Source organism: Pleurodeles waltl, chromosome 2_2 (assembly GCF_031143425.1).
Source record: "Pleurodeles waltl isolate 20211129_DDA chromosome 2_2, aPleWal1.hap1.20221129, whole genome shotgun sequence".
In the NCBI taxonomy this organism is placed as follows: domain Eukaryota; kingdom Metazoa; phylum Chordata; class Amphibia; order Caudata; family Salamandridae; genus Pleurodeles; species Pleurodeles waltl.
The window spans coordinates 471,688,954-471,713,496 of NC_090439.1; the positions used below are offsets into that span (position 1 = coordinate 471,688,954).

At 45.4% G+C, this 24,543-nt stretch overlaps 1 protein-coding gene across 1 annotated transcript in view; it reads left to right on the top strand.

Annotated features, from left to right (window-relative positions):
- The first annotated feature begins 5,419 nt into the window (after nt 1-5,419).
- LPIN2 (lipin 2) overlaps nt 5,420-24,543 on the top strand; it is a 599,770-nt gene continuing 580,646 nt past the window's right edge. The window contains exon 1 of the mRNA XM_069219965.1: nt 5,420-5,634. The gene's annotated coding sequence lies outside the window, so the exon portion shown is untranslated. The remainder of the gene's footprint in view (nt 5,635-24,543) is intronic.

The window sequence follows — 24,543 nt, forward strand, 5'->3', positions numbered from 1 at the left end:
CTCCTTGAACGCCTTCAACAATCTGTCATAGTATGTATGTATCGACTCCTTTACTTCCTGCACTCTTCTGTCAAATCTCCGCCAATCAATATTTTTAGGCGAGATTCTCGTCTTTAGGAACTCAGGTGGTCATTCTGACCCTGGCGGTCTTTGACCGCCAGGGCGGAGGACCGCGGGAGCACCGCCGACAGGCCGGCGGTGCTCCAATGGGTATTCCGACCGCGGCGGTAAAGCCGCGGTCGGACCGGCACCACTGGCGGGGTCCCGCCAGTGTACCGCCGCCCCATTGAATCCTCCGCGGCGGCGCAGCTTGCTGCACCGCCTCGGGGATTCCGACCCCCCCTACCGCCATCCAGATCCCAGCGGATCCGGATGGCGGTAGGGGGGGTCGCGGGGCCCCTGGGGGCCCCTGCAGTGCCCATGCCACTGGCATGGGCATTGCAGGGGCCCCCGTAAGAGGGCCCCTACATGTATTTCACTGTCTGCTGCGCAGACAGTGAAATACGCGACGGGTGCAACTGCACCCGTCGCACAGCTTCCACTCCGCCGGCTCGATTCCGAGCCGGCTTCATCGTGGAAGCCTCTTTCCCGCTGGGCTGGCGGGCGGTCTGAAGGCGACCGCCCGCCAGCCCAGCGGGAAAGTCAGAATTACCGCCGCGGTCTTTCGACCGCGGAACGGTAATCTGACGGCGGGACTTTGGCGGGCGGCCTCCGCCGCCCGCCAAGGTCAGAATGAGGGCCTCAATCTCCTTATAATAATGTTTCATCACTTCAGGTGATTGTGCACCTGTAACTCTGTCCCTTTCTCTTTTGCACTCAACCCAGAAATCAGATTGCACTACTATCTCCAACAGAGTATTCAAGTCTTCCCACAGACATTTTGAAATCTTTACAAATCTATCTGTCTGCTGATACCACTCAACCGGTTTCTCTCTCAGTTTTGGATAATCATTTGTGAATGACAGAATATCGCTCCTTTGCCAGGGAACATGAACGAATTGCCCTCCTGAAATTTCCCTGATTGGTAAAATTTTTACTGGTTCTTTTTCTTTCTGAACACTTTCAGACCCTACTTGTGATTCTTGTTTCCGTTTATCCTTCCTCTTTGCCCATCTGCCTTCGCACTTCTCTAATGCTCCTCTGATCTGAGCACTCTGCAATAATTCTTTGAGATGCGCTTTCATTCCAGCTGACCTCATGTGTTCAAAGTCTTTTGCCTTAAAATCTAACCTGTAGCTTTGTTTCAAATGCTTTTTTTTCTCAATTTCTATGTTATGTTTATCTGCCAGATCTGCCAATTTCTGGTGTATCTTACCCACTTCTCTCATAATTCTCTGACAAAAGAGTCTCAGCTCTTCTTCTGTATAGGATTCTAACCTATTCACTCCCATTGACCCTCTAACTAATTTGGTTATTTTGGTAGCTAGTCTTACACGATTAATCTGCTCTTCAACCTTGGATGTATTTCTAGGGGAATTCAGACTGTCTAACCACTCATTTAACTGCTGTGCTGTTAATTCCTGTAATGAAATGTCACTTGCGTTCGGCAAGGGCTGTTGTACCACTGTACCTGGAGTTTGCGGTGTCAAAAGCTTCAAGCTCTGACTTACACTCAGGCCATTTACGGCATATGAAAGCGCAACAAATGGACTAAGGTCCATTAATGGCCTGGATCCATCAAAGGTCTGCCCCATAGATGAAACCTCCTGCACATGCTCTCTCACCCCCCTCCTCACGAGGCTTTGTGACATTTCACCCTGTTTTCCTGCAATCGGCTTATTCTGTGCAAACAATGGTACAGCTGGGCCAACAGTAATTGGCAACGATATTGCCGCTCTGACACCTGCATTTTTTGGAAGGGCTACTCCCATACTCTGGTTCATTACTGGTGTCACATCTGACTGTGTCCCTGTCATTGGTGTGAACTTTGGCAAACCCTGTGGCTGTGCCTGAGGCAACAACATTGGAGTCGGTTCAGTCTGAACTAACATTGGCCTCTGAACCACTTAGTCCATAGGTACCACTAAGTTCAAAGCTGTCTCAAGAATAGGTACCTCTGGATAAATTCTCTGTATTAGTGGTGGGTGCATCTGCGCTCGAACTACCAAAGTAGTCACTGCATTAGGAGTACTCTGCATTACCCCTTGTACCTGCCCATTATTTTTTTGTACTGGTCCCACTGTCCCTGACACTTGAGCTGGGGCAGTTGGAGTAGAACTAGTACTTGGACCCCCTCATGCATCGCATATGTGGAGGTCGGTCTCACAGCACCTGAGTAATGAGATCCTCAACATCTGAATCTTCTTCTTCGACATAAGTCTTTCTCTTCTTCTTACCCCCTGACAAACTCTTATCACTCTTGCTAGTATCCTCTTTCTCTTCTGACTCATTTTCCTCTGTAATAGCAGGAAACAACTTAACACTTTGCAATGTCGCCATTCTCCACTTCTTCTGTTCCCAATCCCAACTTGCCTCTGCTAAAGACTTCTCTACCTTCCTTATTCTCCTCTGGAATGTCATTCCTTGCTGTTGTCTTGCTATGAGCTCCCAAAGCGCTAATGCCTCAAACTGTGCTGGTCTCGAAGTGGCTTTGTCTCATATAATGTCACTCGCAACTGATCCAAAATTCTCAAATTAAACGTTCCATGCTCTGGAAACGCTAAAGCTCCCTGTTTCTCTGTCAATTTGCACCACTGCTTTAACCAAAGACACACGCAACACCTCGCTCCTCCATCACAATAAATGCCGGAGAAATTTACGGTGGGGCTGTCTCCCCCACTGTCAGCTTAATGTATGTATCGCCCTTCATGGCACTCGTAAACGCTTTGAAAAATGTAAGCTTTCTCTGTTGTATTTATTCGATTCAATAAGGAAATGACTTTTACTCCCAAGATTCCCTTCACTAGCTTTCTCAACCAATTGCCTCTTACGGACGGCTGCCAATCCGCTCGCGACTCTTCTCACTAACCAACCTATCCTAGCGCAGCTCACTCTGACGTCACACTCTTACACTGCGGCTGACAAAGTCTTGCGGCTCGTCCTCCTAATCTTCAACTCACACAAAACTAATGCAAAAATATTGCGGGCACTAACCAAAAAACAATAACCAAAAACAAACGTACACTTGTCAATATACTCCGGAGTCTTAGACCACGCAGGGTCTGTACATCACTAAGAACCACATGGACAATTTTTTAGCACAAAGCGCTACACACATATGAAGTTCGACAACTTCCCTACTCTCATACTGCGGAGTACGCACACTCCTACTAAACCTCAAATGGAGTACGCAGACTCCCTACTTTCCTCATATACATCACAATTCACCTGTGGTCTGCATAAGCCTTTGCAAGCGCAACCTACCACTTTCACTCTATCACAAAGACGCCAAGGACATACCCAATTTTACTAGCGGGCTGAAGGATCTGGGAAAGTCATTTCTAGGCTTAAGGGGACATCATCTTTGCTACAATTGCCATTTCAGAAAACAAAATTCAAACCTCATAAAATGAATAACTAACCCTAATTTAAATTACCACCATAACCATCGGTTACCACATAACTAGTTCTCCAAGGAAAGTAACCATTAAGCTGCTACCAAGAACTGTTAGCGTGCCTGGTCCTTAGTAAGTAAACTTACAAGGGGACGCGTATAGGTTGATGAACCTTTTGATTCGCATGGAGTATCCTACCTATATAGTAATCGATGACCATCAATAATCAATACTTGAATCAATAATCTGAATGCAAAACATTAATCATCAGTGAATAATGTCAACATCTCATGAATAACCACAACTCAATTATAAGTTTTATCAATTTTATTTCCCTATTTGTTACAATGCTAAGTCATAAGGTTAATTCAAACTTTATTCAATTCACTCAAGATTAATTCATTAGTGACCACCGATAACATAATCTAATAAGTACTTGAGAAAACATGCATTCTAATGACTCAACATAAGCCAATAAAGAGGAATGTGTTAACATGAATAGCAGAGTTCAGCAAATTAGTCCACCAATCATTGTCACTGTATATGTCAATGTCTCAGAATAGAAACCTTACCTAACCCAGATTAGCATTGGCATGTGGGTCTTCATGCGAAAACAGTTTAGTACATAAATTTAGAACAACATCTATCTAGAAGAAAAACAATAAAAACAGTGCAGTTGGTACACAGAAAGAAAAGGCATAAAAAGTAAATCAGTCACATTGTCATACCTACCTATCCACGGTATGGATCAGCAACAAAGTCAGTCTTCGTCTTCAGGTCATCACTCAATCAGCATCGCATCAGGCTCTCAAGAGCATGAGCCCAATGACAGTATCTCGAATCTCTTCAAACGTCCACGCCTAACCTCGAACATATATACTCCATTAATTCTAATATTTCGCTGTTCTCAGGGTGTGGATTTGTATGATGTCCTCATCATCCGGCTCATCAGGTATCGAAAATGCTGCATCTTCTTCTACACTCAGTGTCTCTATTGTTCGAGGCCTGGGAAAGTACATCTTGTCTGCTTTACAAGGGGTTTGATACAAATTGGATTCCTCATCTCCTGTCTGTCGGTTCATTGCAGAATATTCTAGCTAAGCAAATTTTATTAACACAAGTGGTTCAGGGTCAGTTCAACACATCAGCTTCTCTACATTGCATGATTATTCAGCTTCTGCATGAGGCATGGCAAAACTAGGCCACAACTTCGGCTAAGTTAACTCTATAATATAATGCAAAACATATGTTATAAAGCTCAATATGACATATTGCTACATTTTTATTACGCATTTCCAATATTTTCACGCATTTTTTATCATTTTAGTATAACTCATGTAAATTGGTAGCCACTCTTGGTGGGCACATTTTCAAACGTGCACATTAATTTTCTACATTACTTTTCTCTGCATTTCATTATCATTATTCAAAATGCATAAACACTCTTTAATAATTTTAATTTACATATCTGCTTCAGCACACTTAACACAAAAGTTTAAACACTTATTTTCTATTCGTTTGGTACAATCCCTGTGCCTTATTAATGCCCCAATACCCTCTAAGTTGCCCACCTTACCAACGCTTTGCTATATTTCTAGAGGAACTTTTTGAAACCACTTGCGGTTGAAGGCCTACTCAGTAAATAATGTGGGCTTCAAAAACACTGCTCTTCCATTTACCGTATCTCCGAGTATCCAATTAAATTTCATTTAAACTACAGTGGCAGAGACTAGTGGGAGAAGTACTCGTGTCTCGGTCATGATACCGGTTATCTTTCCTCCGGACCGCTCTGAGGTCCCTTTCGCGTCCTCTCTCCAACTGCCAGCGCCCGCGATAGTCCGTTGTCGCTTGGGGATAATAACATTCCCAACCAAGACAGCGAGGCGCGCGCAGCGACTCCGTGCACGAGCTCTGGGGGGTGGAGCACTCCGCTGACGTCAGAGGCCGGCGGCAGCAGCGGCTGGAGGTGCTGGAGCTGGTGCGGGGCAAGAGTGGAGCTCCCGGCAGCACCTCCCCTGGGGGCTGGGATCCCGGGGCCTGTTGATGGCAGCGGAGAAACGTGCGCGTCTGGCGGCACCTGCGCAGCCAGCCTGGGGACTGCCGGAGAAGTCAGCTGAGTGAAGACCAGCTCAGCTCAACGGTGAGTGTGATGTGGGTTCGGGTACGAGACAACGGGCAGCCTGGTGCGTGTCCCTGCAGCCCTTTGCGTCCTGCCTTCAGACCACTGTACGTCCGAAGTGTGCACCAGCCACATGTGAGGTACTGATCTGCTGCCGCCCATTGGACCTACTGCGACCTTAAGTAGAAGGTGGGGTAGAACTCCTCTACCTCCGCTTCAGACCTCCTATTTATAGTGCCCATTGACTCACCTAGCGGGCCTTTGCTCCAGACCTTGGGCACAGTTTATTGAGCAAGTCGCGATGGTAACCTAAAAAGGTGACAATTACATCAATTCCTATTAGCAAGACGTGTTTTTAGCCTCTATAATAGCAAGTTTTCCAGATCACCTGCACCCTCTTTTCTCTCTGAAGCAGCTACCGGGGGCGCACTGTATCCCACAACCCAAGGTCCGCACGGCCCCCTCTCGGTGGTGTTAACTATACTTTGAAAGCGGGTAGGTTGTAGACTGGGTAGGCCCCTGTGAGATGTACCCCGAACACTTTATAGGGAGCAGCAGAAGAAAGTCCGGTACTAGTTTTTTGTTTTATAAAATGTGATTTTTGGGTACTTGTTGAACAAATGTCCATGGTCCGTTAACAGACACCCACCCCTCCTGCCCCACGAGTTTAACTTGATGAACGGAGAGAAAGAAACAGGAAATAAAAAAAAATAACCTAGGGGAATACTAAATTTGCCCAAAACGTTAGCGCCGTCGAGCGCCTCGAAGCCTGCCCAGACTTGCACCGTGTGAAAAAAGAAACCACAATAATTCTAGAGTGTCCCACTCCATTACTACCAGCCCCGTCCATAATGTCGTGTCGTGTGTGTAGGAAGTTTCATTTCTGTGGAGATGCTGAAATCATCCCTTCCCGCCCTCTCTTATCACTCCTCTTTTAGCGAATGAGGTCTAACCATCTTGTTTAGTTGATCTGTGTGCTGCTAGTAATCCGATTCCGGAGATCAAAGGAAGTCTCACCAGTTACCAAAGCATGTTATGCGCCAAACCGGTGGCAGGTGTCACTTAATGAGGTTACTTAACAGTGCATCCTTTACCTCGACATTACGCCTTGACATCTACATCACTTCGTAATACAATTCAGCGTGGTATGAAATATTGTAACGTGGGATTTGTAGCCTGCAACTTGGCATCCTGATTACCTCACCAAAACACCTCTTCTGTGTGTGCAGATACGCTAAAACATGTTTTTATAGGGTCGTGAATTCTTGGTCCCCCGCTCCTCTTGCATAGGTATTAGCCCAACTTTGTTTATTCTCCAGCACGATGGAGCCACTAGGTGGTGTACGCAGCATTATATAAAGGTTTCAAAGAAACAGGCACCTGAATTTCGGGTAGTGTATTTGCCGAGACGGGCGATGCACACGGCTTTAACATCTCATTTGGGTACCTGAAACACTGAGTTAAGAAGGCACATTCGAATGTGGTTTGGCTACAAACCCTCCTTTGCCACTGCCTGCCAACCATTTATGCAGGTGGTTTGAAAAGGATTAGTCGGCGCGTTACAAGCAAATATCGCACACACAAGTAACTGGAGGCCCCGCTCTTCAACAAAAGCCAGTCTGTTACCGCTGAAAGGCTGTTTTTGACTGGAATAACCACCCCTTCAGGAAAAGGCTGCATTTTTGCACTGTAAGCTATGTTGAATGAATGGATGTCTGGAAAATGGCATTACTTCAGACTATTTTGATTCTGTTATTCTCATTCCCTTACTTTTTTAATTAGCACATGCTTTTATGAACATTTAACCATCCACATGCTGGCATTTAGAGCAGCAACTGATTTATCTAGAGCTGTGGTTCCCAACCTTTTGACTTCTGGGGACCCCCACTTTATTACAGGAACCACCACTAAATCATTATTGGAATCCTGGCACCTCCCACCCCAAATAAGTCATTACTGGTAGCCAGGGACCCAGGCCTAAGCATTGTCAATGATTTGAACTGCAAAACAATACACAAACACAAAGAAACAACCATTCCATCAGAAACATACTAACACATTTTATTTAATTTGCAAACAAAATTTAAACAAGCATTTGCAATGCAACGGGTCTCGCGTTTGCTCATGTTAGAGCGGATAGCGTTGTAAACTCCTAACCTGACTTTTCACCTATCGGGCAAAAGTGCAATTATATACGTAACCCGAAAAAGTGCAATTAACTATGTAAAGCGCTCGACTTCTGCCAAGCGAGATCGCACTCGTAAATTAGAGAAAAAGAAGTGCACGAGCCCGATGGAAAACAGCGAGCTTCGCATGTTTTCTGTACTTGGTCGCTGCGCTCGAGTAGGGCTAGCCACCGGAAAAGGCATGACGTATGCGTGCCTTCGACTAATGAAAGCAAGCAGATTTTATTAGGCAAGCCCACGAACCAATAAAAAACACTGACGTGACGTTGACAGGGCTCCGAGCCCTTTTCTGAACACTAAAGAGTCTCGCTGCGATACGCATACGCAACCCTAAAAAGGAAGGTTAGAGCTTTTCTTAATTCAGTTCAAGCCACCCATCGTCCATACTATATTCTGTTTGATGCAGCTGCACTGCTATCCCACAGATCAATCTGAGGATACTAATTTAATTTTGAGACTTTCTATTTCAAATCCCTTGACATTTACAGTACGTTATAAATTTTTCAATCTTACATTTAGCCACTTTATATGCACTCCATTAAGATTAATTAATTTTCTAAGAAGTCACTGTAGGAGGCTGGCCTGACTTATAGTGGGTATCTTATGGTAATTACACCTTGTGCCAGGTCCAGTTATCCCTTATTAGTAGATTAGTAGTGTTGTAGCAGCTTAGGCTGATAGAGGTAGCTATAGCAGAGTAGCTTAGGCTGAACTAGGCGGCATGCAAAACTCCTTCTATACCACTTATATCATTTAGCACTATATCATAAGAATCACAATACTCAGAGTTACTAAAAATAAAGGTACTTTATTTTAGTGACAATGTGCCAAACATATCTCAGAGGATATACTCCCTTAGGAGGTAAGTAAAATACACAAAATATACACACAAATCAAAATCAGGTAAGTAAACAGTTAGAAAAGTAGTGCAAACACTGTAGAACACAATAGGATGCAATAGGCCCAGGGGCAACACAAACCATATACTCTAAAAGTGGAATGCGAACCACTTAGGGACCCCAGGCCTAGTATAGTGTGTAGAGGGTCGCTGGGAGTGTAAGAAAACACTAAGGGTGTCCAAGATACCCCACCCCAAGACCCTGAAAAGTAGGAGTAAAGTTACCCTACTTCCCCAGAAACACACTAAAGTCTTGATAGGAGATTCTGCAAAGACCACAACTGACTGCAAAGCACTGAAGACGGATTCCTGGACCTGACGACCTGTAAAGGAAGGGGACCAAGTCCAAGAATCACAAAAGTGTCCGGGGGGGGGGGGGGCGGGCAGGAGCCTACTAAACCCCGGATGAAGGTGCAAAATGGCTGCCTCCGGGTGGAAGAAGCTGAAGATTCTGCAACAACGGAAGATGTCAGGAACTTCTCCTTTCCACATAAGATGTCTCATGGTGTGCTGGAGGATGCAAAATTGTTTCCATGCAGAAAGATTGCAAACAAGCCTTGCTAGCTGCAAGGGTCGCAGTTGAAGAAAAAGGGTGCTGCCCGGACCCAGGAAGGACCAGGTCGCTGCCACTTGGAAGAGGGGGTGCTCAGCAACACAGAGAGCCCACGCAGAAACAGGCAGCACCCACAGAAGTACTTGAACACCTGTTCAGGAAAACGGAGCATGGAGGTCGTCTCAACACTACAAAGGAGGGTCCCACGAAGCCGGCGCTCAACTCAGCGAGTTGAGCAATGCATGACGGAGTGCTGGGGACCTGGGCTGTGCTGTGCATGAAGGATTCCTTGCAAAAGTGCACAGAAGCCCTAGCAGCTGCAGTTCACGCAGTACACAGGACTACTGTCTGGCATTGGGATGCAAGGACTTACCTCCACCAAATTTGGACAGATGGACCACTGGACTGTCGGATTCACTTGGATCCAACTCCTGTGTTCCAGGGACAACGCTCGTCACGATGAGAGGGGACCCAGAGGACCGGTGATGCAGAAGTTTGGTGCCTGCGTTAGCAGGGGCAAGATTCCGTCGACCCACAGGAGATTTCTTCTTGGCTTCCAGTGCAAGGTGAAGGCAGACAGCCCCCAGAGCATGCACCACCAGGAAACTGGAGAAAGCCGGCAGGATTAGGCGCTACAATGTCGCTGGTAGTCTTCTTGCTACTTTCTTGCAGTTTTGCAGGTGTCCTGGAGCAGTCAGTGGTCGATCCTTGGCAGAAGTCGAAGAGGGAGATGCAGAGGAACTCTGGTGAGTTCCTGCATTCATTATCTGACGAGAAGCCCACAGGAGAGACCCTAAATAGCCCTCAGCGGAGGATTGGCCACCTAGTCAGGTAAGCACCTATCAGGAGGGGTCTCTGATGTCACCTGCTGGCATTGGCCACTCCAAGGGAGTGGTCACCATCTGTGCTCTTCAAAGCATTTCCAGAGACTGGGGGAGGCTACTCCTCCCCAGCCCTTAACACCTATTTCCAAAGGGAGAGGGTGTAAAACCCTCTCTCAGAGGAAATCCTTTGTTCTGCCTGCCTGGGCCTGGGCTGCCCAGACCTCAGGAGGGCAGAAGCCTGTCTGTGGGTTGGCAGCAGCGGTAGCTGCAGAGAAAACCCCAGAGAGCTAGTTTGGCACTACCCGGGGTCCACGCTGGAGCCCGGGGGATGCATGGGATTGGCACCCCAATATCATATTTGGCATGGGGGAACAATTCCGTGATCTTCGACATGTTACATGGCCATATTCAGAGTTACCATTGTGAAGCTACATATAGGTATTGGCCTATATGTAGTGCACACGTGTAATGGTGTCCCCACACTCACAAAGTCCGGAGAAATTGCCCTGAACTATGTGGGGGCACCTTGGCTAGTGCCAGGGTGCCCTCAAACTTAGTAACTTTGCACCTAACCTTCAGCAAGTGATGGTTAGACATATAGGTGACTTATAAGTTACTTAAGTTCAGTGTAAAATGGCTGTGAAATAATGTGGACGTAATTTCTCTCAGGCTGCAGCGGCAGTGCTGTGTAAGAATTGTCTGAGCTACCCTATGGGTGGCAAAAGAAATGCTGCAGCCCACAGGGATCTCCTGGAACCCCTAATACCCTGGGTACCATATACTAGGGAATTATAAGGGTGTTCCAGTGTGCCAATTAGAATTGGTAAAAATGGTCACTAGTCTGCAGTGACAATTTTAAAAGCAGAGAGAGCATAAGCACTGAGGTTCTGATTAGCAGAGCCTCAGTGACACAGTTAGGCACTACACAGGGAACACACATTCAGGCCACAACTATGAGCCCTGGGGTCCTGGCTAGCAGGATCCCAGTAAGACAGGCAAAAACAAAGTGATACACAAGTACAAATGGGGGTAACATGCCAGGCAAGATGGTACTTTCCTACAGTCACGAACCCCCGGAAAAGGCATTGCGGACACCTAGGGGTCCCCGGATTACAAGTTGGGAACCACTGATCTAGAGTATGTAGGCATTTGTGGCTAATTTTGATAGACTGGGGAAAAACTGTCCCCTTGTATGATCTTCTCTTTTTCTAGATAAATGCACAGAAATAGCTCGATTTATTTTAGTTATGCAGCACACACCTGCATCTGTAGTCCTCCTAAAGGGTATGCATATCCATAACTGCAAAAATGTCAAACATCTGATTTTCAGATAACTATTAATATCAGTTTAGCGTTGAACAGCATGCAGGTCTTCATCGTTTCAGGGAGCTTATTCGCGACGTACAAGGGGCCATATGTACGAAAGGATTTTACCCATTATGTGTCTATGGGAAAAAGCTTTCGTACATATGGCCCAAGATACTTTGTGAAGTTCAGCTCAGCTGTTCTACCCATGAGCAGTTCTAGTGCCAGCAGCAATATACCTGATGTTTAAGTAAACAAGCGCCATGTTTGCTAAAATGGTAATCTCATCTCTTTATAAATACATAATGGAGAAAGCGGGTTAACCAAATCAGCTGGTCTCTCTTGTTGCAAAGCACAGATATTTGGCTGCTATATTCAGCAAATGCCGTTCATAAATGGGTGATAACATACTTTTAAGTGCTTGCCAAACTCTTTTTCCCTTACATTTTTAGAGAGAGTCCCACCATCTTTGAACCCCATTTCACCAGCTTGCTCCATTTCTTCTCAAGAGTAAAAAAAGAATTGATCCAAATTCCTACCCTTCTAAAAACATGGACAGGTCACCGAAGAAGTGTGTAGGCTTCATGCTTTGAAGCTATTTAAGGAAATATGAGTGATTTAATGAGGGAAAATACAAGTATGCATTTTTTTACAACAGAAATGAAATGTCTTATTCACTCATGTCCTCTGAAAAGCTAATTAGTTTACTAGTATGCATAGGTACGTCAAGGCAGACTCTTCTCGCACCATCCTGAATCGTGTCATGGAAGCCATTCTGTGTTCCAGCCTCAGCTGTTTCTGCACCAGACACGAGCGCCTGGCATGCACCACAAAGTTCTTTGAGATATTCTAGTTCCATTAGCTCAAAACTATAGCAGAACGTTCAATAGTTGTAGAATGAATACTTACATTATCTATTGTTCATCTGTCCACTATTAACTTTCCTGGTCCTAAAGATTTGGAATAATAAAATGTTCTGGAGCCTGCATGATCAGGGAAAAAGTTCAAGCTGTAGTAATATGGATCTAACGTAGGTGATTTAATTTCTAGTTAGTAGGAGTAGCCTATTTTCTATTAATGGAAAGAGCAGAGAATAAGCAAAGAGCAAGGCATATCCATCCAGCCACTCAATGCATGTATGTCATTGAACCATTCTGGCATTTAGTTCGATTGCTACTATAAAATAATCTGCATCACCCACTGGGGCCTTATATGTGGTATACCAGCACAACTCACAATTTAAAAATGAACTTCCTCTAAGCTGTCCCCAACTCCCCTCCTCTCTATTCCTAAACAGAAACGTATGTATCACTGACTGACTGTTTCGGGGTTGCTGAGGACTTCTGCCTCAATTGCTATTCACCACCACCCTCCTCCAACTTTGAGGTATGACCAGGGCCTCCGTAATTATGTGGCAGAAGAAGACCAAGTTACATTGCAGGGTTGAATAAATGATGTGGCAAGAAAACGCAAACTATGCAGCATAATGCCGCTCATTTTGTGACACTATTTCTATTACAGCTGGCAAAAGTGTCTGAGAAAATAGTTCACTTTGTTGATACCAATTTAGCACCCAAATACAGAAACATGCAACTGAAAGATGCCCAGTAAACCCTTGCAAAAAGTCTTCTGGTGCTCAGGAACCCGACTCACCATCTTTTTTGTAACGTTTGAGCTAGAAACAGTTTTTTTTGTTAAGGTCTGCAGGTTATGCATCAGATGGATTATTTGGCAAATCCATAATTACGTGAAAACCATTGCAGCAGCACAATCACGTCAACGGCCCTTGGTATGAGCATTCTACAGACATTTCTCAAACTACTTTTAAAAATATGTTTTTTCCCCCTGGTCTACATTCGCTCCATTCCTGTTCTACAGCAACATTTCCTTCATGCTTGGAACCACAGTAAATAGGCTTCTAAACAACCTCCAGCTGATCTAGTTACTTCTGACTACCCCTCCATGCCATATTACCAGTACTCAACCCTTTGTGCCTTCTCTTAATAATCTGTGTTCCCTTTGCAAAAGAGAAGATTGAATGGACTAATTTAGCAACTGTCTATCTAATGCTCACCCTTCTGCTGTAAATGTATACCTTTTTACCACAGTACTTTGTGCCCTCACCTCTTTGACGTGCAGGGACCCCAGTGTTCTGGACCATGGTGCTAACATGTTTCCAGAAACCTGCCCTCACATTGTAACCAGAGGGGAAGGAACCCTGGAGTCCATGATGGGACATTCTTTAACCGGTATAGGACAGGTCAGGGTTGAAGGGATGCTCCCTCATCCACATATGCACAGAATTCAATTTCCTGCATGATCCAAAGCATTCCTATCATGGAGCGTTTGCAGCATTACAGGGAGTGCAGAATTATTAGGCACATTAGTATTTTGACCACATCATCCTCTTTATGCATGTTGTTTTACTCCAAGCTGTATAGGCTCGAAAGCCTACTACCAATTAAGCATATTAGGTGATGTGCATCTCTGTAATGAGAAGGGGTGTGGTCTAATGACATCAACACCCTATATCAGGTGTGCATAATTATTAGGCAACTTCCTTTCCTTTGGCAAAATGGGTCAAAAGAAGGACTTCACAGGCTCAGAAAAGTCAAAAATAGTGAGATATCTTGCAGAGGGATGCAGCACTCTTAAAATTGCAAAGCTTCTGAAGCGTGATCATCGAACAATCAAGCGTTTCATTCAAAATAGTCAACAGGGTCGCAAGAAGCGTGTGGAAAAACCAAGGCGCAAAATAACTGCCCATGAACTGAGAAAAGTCATGCGTGCAGCTGCCACGATGCCACTTGCCACCAGTTTGGCCATATTTCAGAGCTGCAACATCACTGGAGTGCCCAAAAGCACAAGGTGTGCAATACTCAGAGACATGGCCAAGGTAAGAAAGGCTGAAAGACGACCACCACTGAACAAGACACACAAGCTGAAACGTCAAGACTGGGCCAAGAAATATCTCAAGACTGATTTTTCTAAGGTTTTATGGACTGATGAAATGAGAGTGAGTCTTGATGGGCCAGATGGATGGGCCCGTGGCTGGATTGGTAAAGGGCAGAGAGCTCCAGTCCGACTCAGACGCCAGCAAGGTGGAGGTGGAGTACTGGTTTGGGCTGGTATCATCAAAGATGAGCTTGTGGGGCCTTTTCGGGTTGAGGATGGAGTCAAGCTCAACTCCCAGTCCTACTGCCAGTTCCTGGAAGACACCTTCTTCAAGCAGTGGTACAGGAAGAAGTCTGCATCCTTCAAGAAAAACATGATTTTCATGCAGGACATTGCTCCATCACACGCGTCCAAGTACTCCACAGCGTGGCTGGCAAGAAAGGGTATAAAAGAAGGAAATCTAATGACATGGCCTCCTTGTTCACCTGATCTGAACCCCATTGAGAACCTGTGGTCCATCATCAAATGTGAGATTTACAAGGAGGGAAAACAGTACACCTCTCTGAACAGTGTCTGGGAGGCTGTGGTTGCTGCTGCACGCAATGTTGATGGTGAACAGATCAAAACACTGACAGAATCCATGGATGGCAGGCTTTTGAGTGTCCTTGCAAAGAAAGGTGGCTATATTGGTCACTGATTTGTTTTTGTTTTGTTTTTGAATGTCAGAAATGTATATTTGTGAATGTTGAGATGTTATATTGGTTTCACTGGTAATGATAAATAATTGAAATGGGTATATATTTTTGTTTGTTAAGTTGCCTAATAATTATGCACAGTGATAGTCACCTGCACACACAGATATCCCCCTAACATAGCTAAAACTAAAAACAAACTAAAAACTACTTCCAAAAATATTCAGTTTTGATATTAATGAGTTTTTTGGGTTCATTGAGAACATGGTTGTTGTTCAATAATAAAATTAATCCTCAAAAATACAACTTGCCTAATAATTCTGCACTCCCTGTATATCCCAGGGTCCACACGTTCATGCTCCTCATTAAAATAGCCCTAGAGCAGGTGAAACACACTTTGGTCATCAGCATGTAACCTTTCACACTCGCAACAGTTTTCTTTGAGAGGAGGTTGTGGGGAAGTGTATAGGGTAACTTTGGATCAGCTGTGGTGGATGCGACCTAAGAAAAACAGATATAAGCCACTCGCTACAGCCTCTCCCTCAAAGGGAGCAGGCGCTGCTGGTCCAGTAGCACTTAAATGCTACTGACGTGTAGATGCAGAATTTCTCACATTTGGCCAATAAGGTACTGTTATAATCTTGATCTCGGCCGAACAGAGCTTTTTGTTTGCATTTTATAAACGCGTTTTCCTCCAGAGTAGAATGACTGAATTAATTAATTTAATTCAACTTCCTTGCTTTCCATCTTTTTATTTTGTTGTCTAGATACCTGCAAAAACAGACCAACCGATGTGTTTGAGATTTTAACGGCATTTAAAAAAAATATATATATTGATGTGTGTATCTGATTAAATCCATTGACTTGTATTAACGCTCATTTCAGAAGTGAAGTTAAGATGCCGTCCGTGGCAGCGTTTATGAACCCACTGTAAGGTTGGGGGCCTAGAATAAATGGAGATCAAAATGGAGACATTTAACTTTTCTTGTCATTTCGTTCTGTGCTGTTGTCGAATGGCTATGCTGTATCGCATGTCTCCAACTCTTCTGAAACGTCCCTTTTCTCGATTTTCTCCTCCTGATTTTTAGATTGCTTTGTCATCCTGGTTACTCAGGTTATCTCTTGCTTGTGTCCCTGAGCTATTTCACTCTGTTCTTTAGATGTTTGGGAGTGTCATGGTAGCATGTTCTGCTTTTGTTGTTTAGTGTTTGTTAATAAGTGTTCCTCGGATTTCATCTCTGGAGGCAGGTAGGTTTTAATGCGTTTTCTCTAGTTTTCAGACGTTTTTCGATCTCTATTATTGTTTAATATAAATGACCACTTGTTGGACATGGCACTTCTTGGGGAATTTCCCTAAAACTTTTTTGCTTCTTTTCCTCCCAGTTTTTGCTGACTCCCTGTGTATGACCCTGAGACTCTGGGCATCTCTCCACTGTATGGCAGTGGGAAAGTGCATGCACCTTTCCTACCTATGTTAGGAAGAAGCAGGTATGGGCATGGTTCAGGTGCTGTACCCAGAAGCACCCTGTAAAAAAAGGTACCCCACATACCTGTGGCAGGTACGGTCCTGGCTGCTGGGGCGGGGGAGGGCGTTGCACTGCATGTGCCACCCACTAGAAGACCTGTCAGCCATGTCTTAGACCCAATAGGATGGGCTGCCAGGGGGCGCTAGTCCATCTGCGTGCAGTGTGGCAGCCCCTATGCAGAGGCCAACACTGAGCCAGCCTTACTTCTCCCCTGGAGGGCCCTGAAGATGGAATGGTGGTAGGTGCAGGGCAAGTATACGAAGAGTACTCTGCTCTGGTAGGGAAGACCCCCACTGTCTCCTACCTAGGAGGGTCTGCCGTCCCCTTGGGATGGGACGGTCCCCTAGTAGTGGCCTTTGGGCCATGGGCACTTGTCCCATGTAGGTGCGCACGCCTGTCCTCTCCTGGATAAGAGGTAGTGCTAACCAATGTGGGCTGGACCAGTCATGGCAGGCCCAGGGGTGTGCACTTGTGCCAGAGGACCTTTGGAGGCATGGATCCTGGCCCAAAAAGCCAGGGTGTGCCCACCTACACGATTGTGGTTATTATTTTTTATATATATTTATATATATATATATATATATATATATATATATATATATGAGTCTGGCATAGCTGGCCTCTAGGTGCCTACCTGCACTAAGGCGTCCTACCTATCGTGAGTCTGGCGCTAGCCCGTATGGGCCTATTGGCACACGGATGGTTTTCAGTATAGATATTGGTTCTCGCATCAGGTTCCAGGGTGTGCACAGCGGCATTCGAAAATAGTGTCTGCGTCTGATCGCACAGTCCAGTATAGGTGCTCTTCCCCCCCCCCCCCCCCCCCCCCCCCCCCTTTGTGGTGGCTGTTAATTAAGTGTCCAGACTACCTCTACAGGCTTGTATGTGCGTCAGGGTACATATGCCCAGTGGGTGCGAAACACCTATGCATGTTGGCACTGCCCATGAGAGCTGCTCTGCCCATAAGGTAACATGGGAGCAAAGAGTCTTACTGGGTTTGGCTGCAATAGTGGATTGCAGAGGAGCAGCCTCATGATGTTTAGTGTCCTTGGATTCACAGTGACAGACCCCCTCTAATGGTAGAGGTGGTTTTATTATTAATGCCCTAGAAATGCCAATTCTAGGGAGTAGGCATTTCTAGATTCTAAAATGCTATGTATATCCTGTAAATTCAGCTTCATTCCACTTGGTGCAGGGGAAGAGCACATCTGTACATTCCCGAAGCGACAGTTATAAAATGTGGGTATCCCGAACAACAGACCCTTGCCGTTTGGAGCCTGGGATAGATCGATTGGATGGTGAGGTTTCTGACACTTGGCCTCTTGGATCCACAGCATGGCCCCACTAAAAAATAAAGATCTACATTCCACATCCACTGGGTGGATGGGGAGCAAATTTAGGGGAGACATCTGTGGTTCAAAGGAGAACCATTTAAACCTCCCCTAACTTCACAGGCACGCTTTAGTATAACTAAGGGTACTATCCTTCAGCAAGGCAGAGTTGCATCTACGGTGACGCGGGACCGGTGCTGCTGGACTGTGTGGAGTACAGTGCCAGAGGAATCTTTTGTGCACAAGGGGATAGCTGTCCAATGAAGGGATCTGCACACCCTTCCTGTATTCTATCCTGTCTGAGCAGACTGCCTGCTGCTGTGTCGTACCCTGAGGTGTGCTGTCCAAGGGCAGGTTGACTGCTTCCTGTTCTCTGCTGAGGGACATCAAAGACCTCCTGTGAGGGGTTTACCTTGTCTGCTGGTACCATCTGAAGAGCAGTGCCCTCATTTGCACCTACAGTGTATGCTGGACTCCACCGGGGCAGCAGGGGCATGGGACATGAGTGTGGACTAAGTATTGTCTGGAGACTGGAATTACCTGGTGCAGAGCCTGCAAGTACGGCCTGCACTTTAGGTGAGTGGCCCTTGATCATGGGGACCACTGCACGCCAAGATGTCTTGTGGTGTGAGTGGGATCACCCGTTGCTGGACCCCACGTGGCTCGCTGTTGTTGAGTCACATTTCTCTCGTGTGACCCTCAGCTGCAAGCGCATTGCGTGCTGTGCCCTATTCATAGGTTGTGACCCTCAGAGGTGGGGGTGCAACCGAAGTTATGCTATACACTGCTTCAGATGGTACGGCTGAATTTGCGTCAAAGTGTGTGACCGGAAGTCTGGTGCGATTAAAGTCATCACACACCAGACGTTGTCTTGTTCCAGGGAGGTACAGAAACAAAGTTCCTTGTGTGAGCAGATGATCTGAACCGACTCAAGTCCTCGAGTGCTAGACGTTGTGTCTCATTCCAGAGAGGTGCAGGATTTATGTTCTTCGTGGGAGCGTCCAGAAGTGTCTGATGCTGTTCAAGTCATCAAGCACCAGACTAGTGCCGCCTCCTGAGGAGGTGACACTGGGAATTGACTTTGAACTGATCATATGGTCGGGGCAATTCAGGTCACCGGGACCCTGACGTCTCACTTTTGTAGAGGTCCAGCACTGAGCACTTTTCACATGGGAGCGTAACCATCACAAGTCTTTGTGCACTCCACGCGGCGCCTCTTTGTAAAGGGGATGCGTACCCAGTAACTTGTTGTGTGCAACTGGAATTGTCGAGTGCAACTCAAGTCAACATGCCCTGAAAGTGCACCCATGGTCTGGAGGTGCCAATATTGGTAACTATTATGTAACGCTGACTGGCAGGGTTGGGCGCCGTGGTGGCGAACAGGCGGTCCCCGTGACTCTCCTCGTGTGTGTTGCTGACCTCTGAGTGAACGTCCTACTGGGAAACTAACCGTCTCCTTGCTAACAGCTGTTGTCTTTCCTCCCTCCCGTCCCATTTTGTTTCCCCTGGGATCCTGCATATTTTGACTAGAGCTGCAAGCAGCCTAGTTTCCAGGGGGAAGGTTGACTCACTCTATGGCTTGTGGTGGGGCGGGATAGCTGAAGCAGCCTGTTGGGTGGAGGGCAGTTTGGGGCTCAGAGTACCTGAAAACACAGTGACATCCACTAGCTGGATATCCGAGCACTGCATTGGGGGGCTGGGAGAGTGTGTGTACGAGTGTGTGTGTGTGTGTACGAGCTCACTGATAACTGTGGTACCACCGGTGGTGTGGAGTGGGTGTGCAGGAGTGAGTGCGGGTGAATGCAAGGGCAGCACCATGGTGCTGCTGATCACGTTCTTCTACCAGGGTATTACTGAAGACGACATTACAATTAACTAGTGCGGCCCAGGCCACAGTGCTATGTGGAAGTGTTAAAACCCTTGTATGTACTTAATGCTGCTAGTGTTGGGAACCGGGGTGCACCCTGACTTTAAGTGTTACATCAGAGTTGGTAAACTCTAGGGTGGGTCTTTTGCTGTCAATGTTTGGCACCTCATGATGGTGCGGGGAGGGCAAGTATTGTTTTCTCATTTGTACATACTGTTGTTTTTACATACAGTAGGGCCGAATATTGTGACCTCTACTTGCGAAATGTGATTTAGCACGCCAAGATTTCCATGATACTCATGCTGTGTTGACAATGTGTGTGTTGAAAACAATTTTTATGTACCTACACAGTGCGTGAAGTCTCATTTATGCCGCTCAGCGTGGTTGTGGTAGGGAAGTGCTGTGCCTTTTCTTTACACATTGCCTCTGTGATAAACCTGACTGCTCTGTGCCAAGCTACCCAAAGATTAGTGCAGATTATATAGCGAGTTTAATCATCCACCCCTTATGGAAGTGGCAAGATTTTGCCCGGCTGAGGCATTGCTACAGCCAACCAGAATGTGCAGCCTCCAACACCGCTTTTCTTATTTGAGCTGCACAGTCAGCTGACAGATTCTTAAGTAGTTGGAAGTTATCTAGCTGCAAAGCTTAGAAGGGTATTGTTGATAATGAAAATAATTGGATTAAAATGTTTGAAACTTGAAAACAACTAGAAGGCACTGCACACTTGAACCCTAATAACATTCCTCACCCCAGTGCGACTGACATTGAACGAGGAAACTCCCAGGGACCACTTGGTAGCATCTTCCCGTTGAAGATACTCTTAATTGGCTGTAGCTGCCATGGTCAGATCTTCAGCTTATTCCTCAGAGGCACTGGCTGTTTATTTACGGAGAGACACATATTGAAGATCCAATTTAATTAACCATGAAGCCACAGCAGGTAAGAAGTATGAGCAAGAATTGAACTGTGTTTTGGAAGGTTTGGATCTACTTCCTCGGGACCTGTGCCTCATTTGTTAATTGAAAAGAAAGGTTGTTTATTTCTTGGCGACTCTTGTTCACTTGTGGTAGTAACGTAGCCCTCAACAAGCTACAGCCAGTGCTCAAGTCCCATGTGGTATACGAAGGAACCATAGAGTTTAACTGTGTTAATCACAACTAATCGAGGGCTCCAATGTTAAATATAGGACTGGTGCATGGAGGTGGTTTGAGTATCCAGTTGCATATTCAGTGGAAAAGTGACTGTTCTTACAACAGATGAGCTCTGGGGGCCCCATGGAGCTTGCCCGCTTATCTTAACATATCTGTTGATTTTGTTTTTTGCATATTGAATAAAAGAGAAAAGCTTTTTACTGTAATGCACCTGAGGTATTTTCTTCCCACATTCTAAATCTTCTGCTAAAAACCAGAGTCCACTGATTAAATTTTTTCATAGATTGCATTTTTAATTCTCTCCTATTGAGCTTTAGGCCATGGCACAGGCATATTGGACTTGGGTCTTAGAGAATTTTCGCTACTCACATGGGGCCTGCCTAGACCATGGTCTAGTGAGCAGACAGCCTAGACCATACTTCCACGTGATTTGACAGTACTTGGAATAACCCCATGGCATCTTGAAGAGTGCCTCTTGCTAATGATATCCATGTGGTTTCACAAGTTGGGCAGTTCCCTGTCCAACTCTTTTTTTTTTTTTTCCCAGTCCAGCTCATCCTCCCCAACTATGAACTGTGCAGTTAAATGTATCAGTTAGAAACAGTGAGCCAGTAAGGCTCTTCTGTTCCTTGTATCCTTCCTGAGCAGAGTTTGGAACACATGATTAAGACCTCAAACTGACACCGAGGCAGATACATGCAATATGTTAAACAGTGGACTACATAACACTGTTTCAGCAATGGCTGTAGGAACACAAGTGTACCAGCAATTCCCAGAAATACAGCTGCACACATCGGATTATGCCTTCTGCTGTTGTTTATCGTAAATGTGCAGCATAGAATATCTTTCTTGGTATAGGCACTGTCCTAATACTCATTACATTGTGTTCTACTAATCCGAATAGCTAACGGCCAGTCCAGTGTGTTATTTGTCAGGGATGGTTGTATAGAAGTTCAAACGTCAAGCCACCCTCGACGCCATCTGCAGATGCGGCTGGAAAGGATCCTGAGTGAGCCAGACTATTAAAAGCACCGTTGGGACCTCTCGGACCAGATCATGATGATAAACATGCACTCAAGCTCAGAATTGTACAGCATAAGTGAGAGTTCCTGTAAGAATAAAACAAAGTGAAACTGCCACACCAGATCTTGGCGACAAAGAACTTTGACATAGGCCCATTCCTCCTCTCTACATACTCATGCACACCGGCAGTAAATGTCAAGGCCTTCCTAATAAGAAACGCACACTAGATTAGTAGACACAGATGTTTCATGATTTGACGGAACAAGTTAAACTGGGTTATGAATGTACAAACATGAATTGAGTTTGAAGGTCACAAGTCTATCTGCAAACACGTGTTTTTAGACCAACCTGTCTTCTAAACTCCAAACTGTGGCACAGGCACATTTCCACAGTATGAAAACATTGCAACATAACACCATGATGCTAATAATGCCCAGACAACTCAATCATGTCGGTCATGTGTCTGAGATTTAATATAGCATGGCTAACTTAATTTCCATGGTTACCTTAAGTTTATGTCCATCTGGTACTTCTGACAAATTTGAAAGCCTCAGTCAGTGGAGGACCACCAGGTGAGTGTGGACTGTGTGTGTGAGGAATTACTGCGAACCTATTGGTGGTGTAAGGCCAGCAGGTGAGGAAGGAATGGTAAAGGATACCAGAGGTGGCTGGCCACCTAGTTCAACCAAATGCAAAAGCTATCAGAAGTGAAAGTCCACCAAGTAAAAGGGAGCATGTAAGCAGCTCGTAGTGAACATTAGCCAGGCATTACAGGTATCATTTGAGATGTAGAGCACAGGGTAAATACACGTTTGCTTGTAAGTGACAGTAGTCAATACATCTATTTCATTTGCTTAGTGTAGTCTAAATTATAGAGAGCTGGGCGCAAATCCGCCTTGGGGTACTATCTATTGGACTCTGGTCGTTTTTTTTCAAACTGATGGCGAAAAAGCCCACCAACCAAGTGGCTATAAGCTTAGAGAAAATGCCGTCCTAGTGTTGTACCATTCGAGATTATACCGAGGCTAGAACATTGGAGCTGCCGTAGCTGTTTCCCTGGCTTACTGGGAAGATGGCGGACCCTTCCCTGTCAGCGGCATCTTTGTTTACATCCCTGCTCCTTGGGCCTGAAGGTTGCTCAACTGCTCTTGCGTTTTCCGGAGTCGCAGCTTATTCTTGCAGTTGTGTCTGGATGGTGCTCTCCTTTTCTTGTGGTTTTATTTTTAGATGCAGTGCAGCTGCCGGGAGTCTGCCTGAAAGGCAACGGGAAGTAGTAGCTATATGCTCACGTTTATCGTACTGACATTTAGAGAGCACTATACTGTACGCTTTCTGGGAGTCTCGCTACACACACATACATATTCAAGCCTTGGTGTTCATCTTCCAATTTTTTAATCGATTTTGTTGTACCTGTTCATAACTATAAATTGCTGATTGTGTGTGAGGTTTTCCAGTAACCACTTGAGTTTCAAAGATTTTAAATTTTACTGAGCATGAAAGCTCCTGTTGGTTACGTGCTACCATGTTTTTTGTTTTTATTTTAAATATTGAAACAGATCTTTTAAAGAAAGTAGACATTATTCAGAAAGCGAGAGTTTTAAAAGCAAAGTGGATGCTCTCTTCCCGACAATTATTTAGTGTTACGAGGTTGGACCAACGTTACTTTTTCAAAGATGTGGGCAGCTTGTGATTCTAGCGAATCCTCTTGTATTGTGCGTTAACTCTACCAGTCATTGTTTTACTCATTCTAAGGGTGCAGTGGAGAAGTGGGCAGGCACGGTGCTGCCAGTAGATTCCCAGTGTGTGGACGTTTTGTGTTGAATACGTGCCTAGGTTTGTTTGCTGAGGGGGTGGCATTGTGGAAGAGCCCAACCTAAACGTAAACAGCGTATTCATTTTGAGCGCCATGGCATTTGGCACCAACCTCCGAGTTATGTGGTTATCTGCGTCACAAGGATCATTTTTGTTGAAAGCACGCGGAGTAAACAAAGGACCGTGTTATTTAATAAAGAAAAAACAAAAACAAAAAAAACATCGTGTGCATCTCAAGGTCCGCTGCGTAATGGGCCTGTCTGACCTCTATAACCTGGCCATGTTTGCCTGTTGGGGAGGGGGCGTGGGCAGCTTAGAGCCTCTCTTTTCACTGCCACCTGGACAGCTGTAGAGCCTCACTGGCCATTCATCGTGTCTCATTCAGCTGGCTTTATTTACTATCCTACGGGGCTGCAGATTAGCACATGCAAGCGGCGATGCCTATAAAAACGTTTCCCACACAGTGAGTAAGGCAATGGAAAAGTCATTTTTAAGTTGTTTATTGTGATGGCGCGAACTCGCTTCAAATCTACCCTGTAAGAGGGAGCAAATCGCCGTAAATCGAATGATGGATGATAGCAGGAGCAATATGAAGTGTGATTTTGAAACCTTAAAGGAAAACGCAGACGAAATGAAATATCTACGAAGAAACAATATGGAATTTACTGTAAAGTAAATCAAAGTTAAACATTCTATGCCATCTTCTTTTTTTACCGAACTCTTCGGTTTTGAATATTGGAGACAGGCACTTAGCTGGTTGAATTCCGAAACGTGTGGCATTCTGAATCCCTCCCCTTCGAGTCTTGTGTGTGTCTTTGTTAGCCCAACGCATCGCATCCTGTGTGTTTTTTTTTTTTCTTTTTT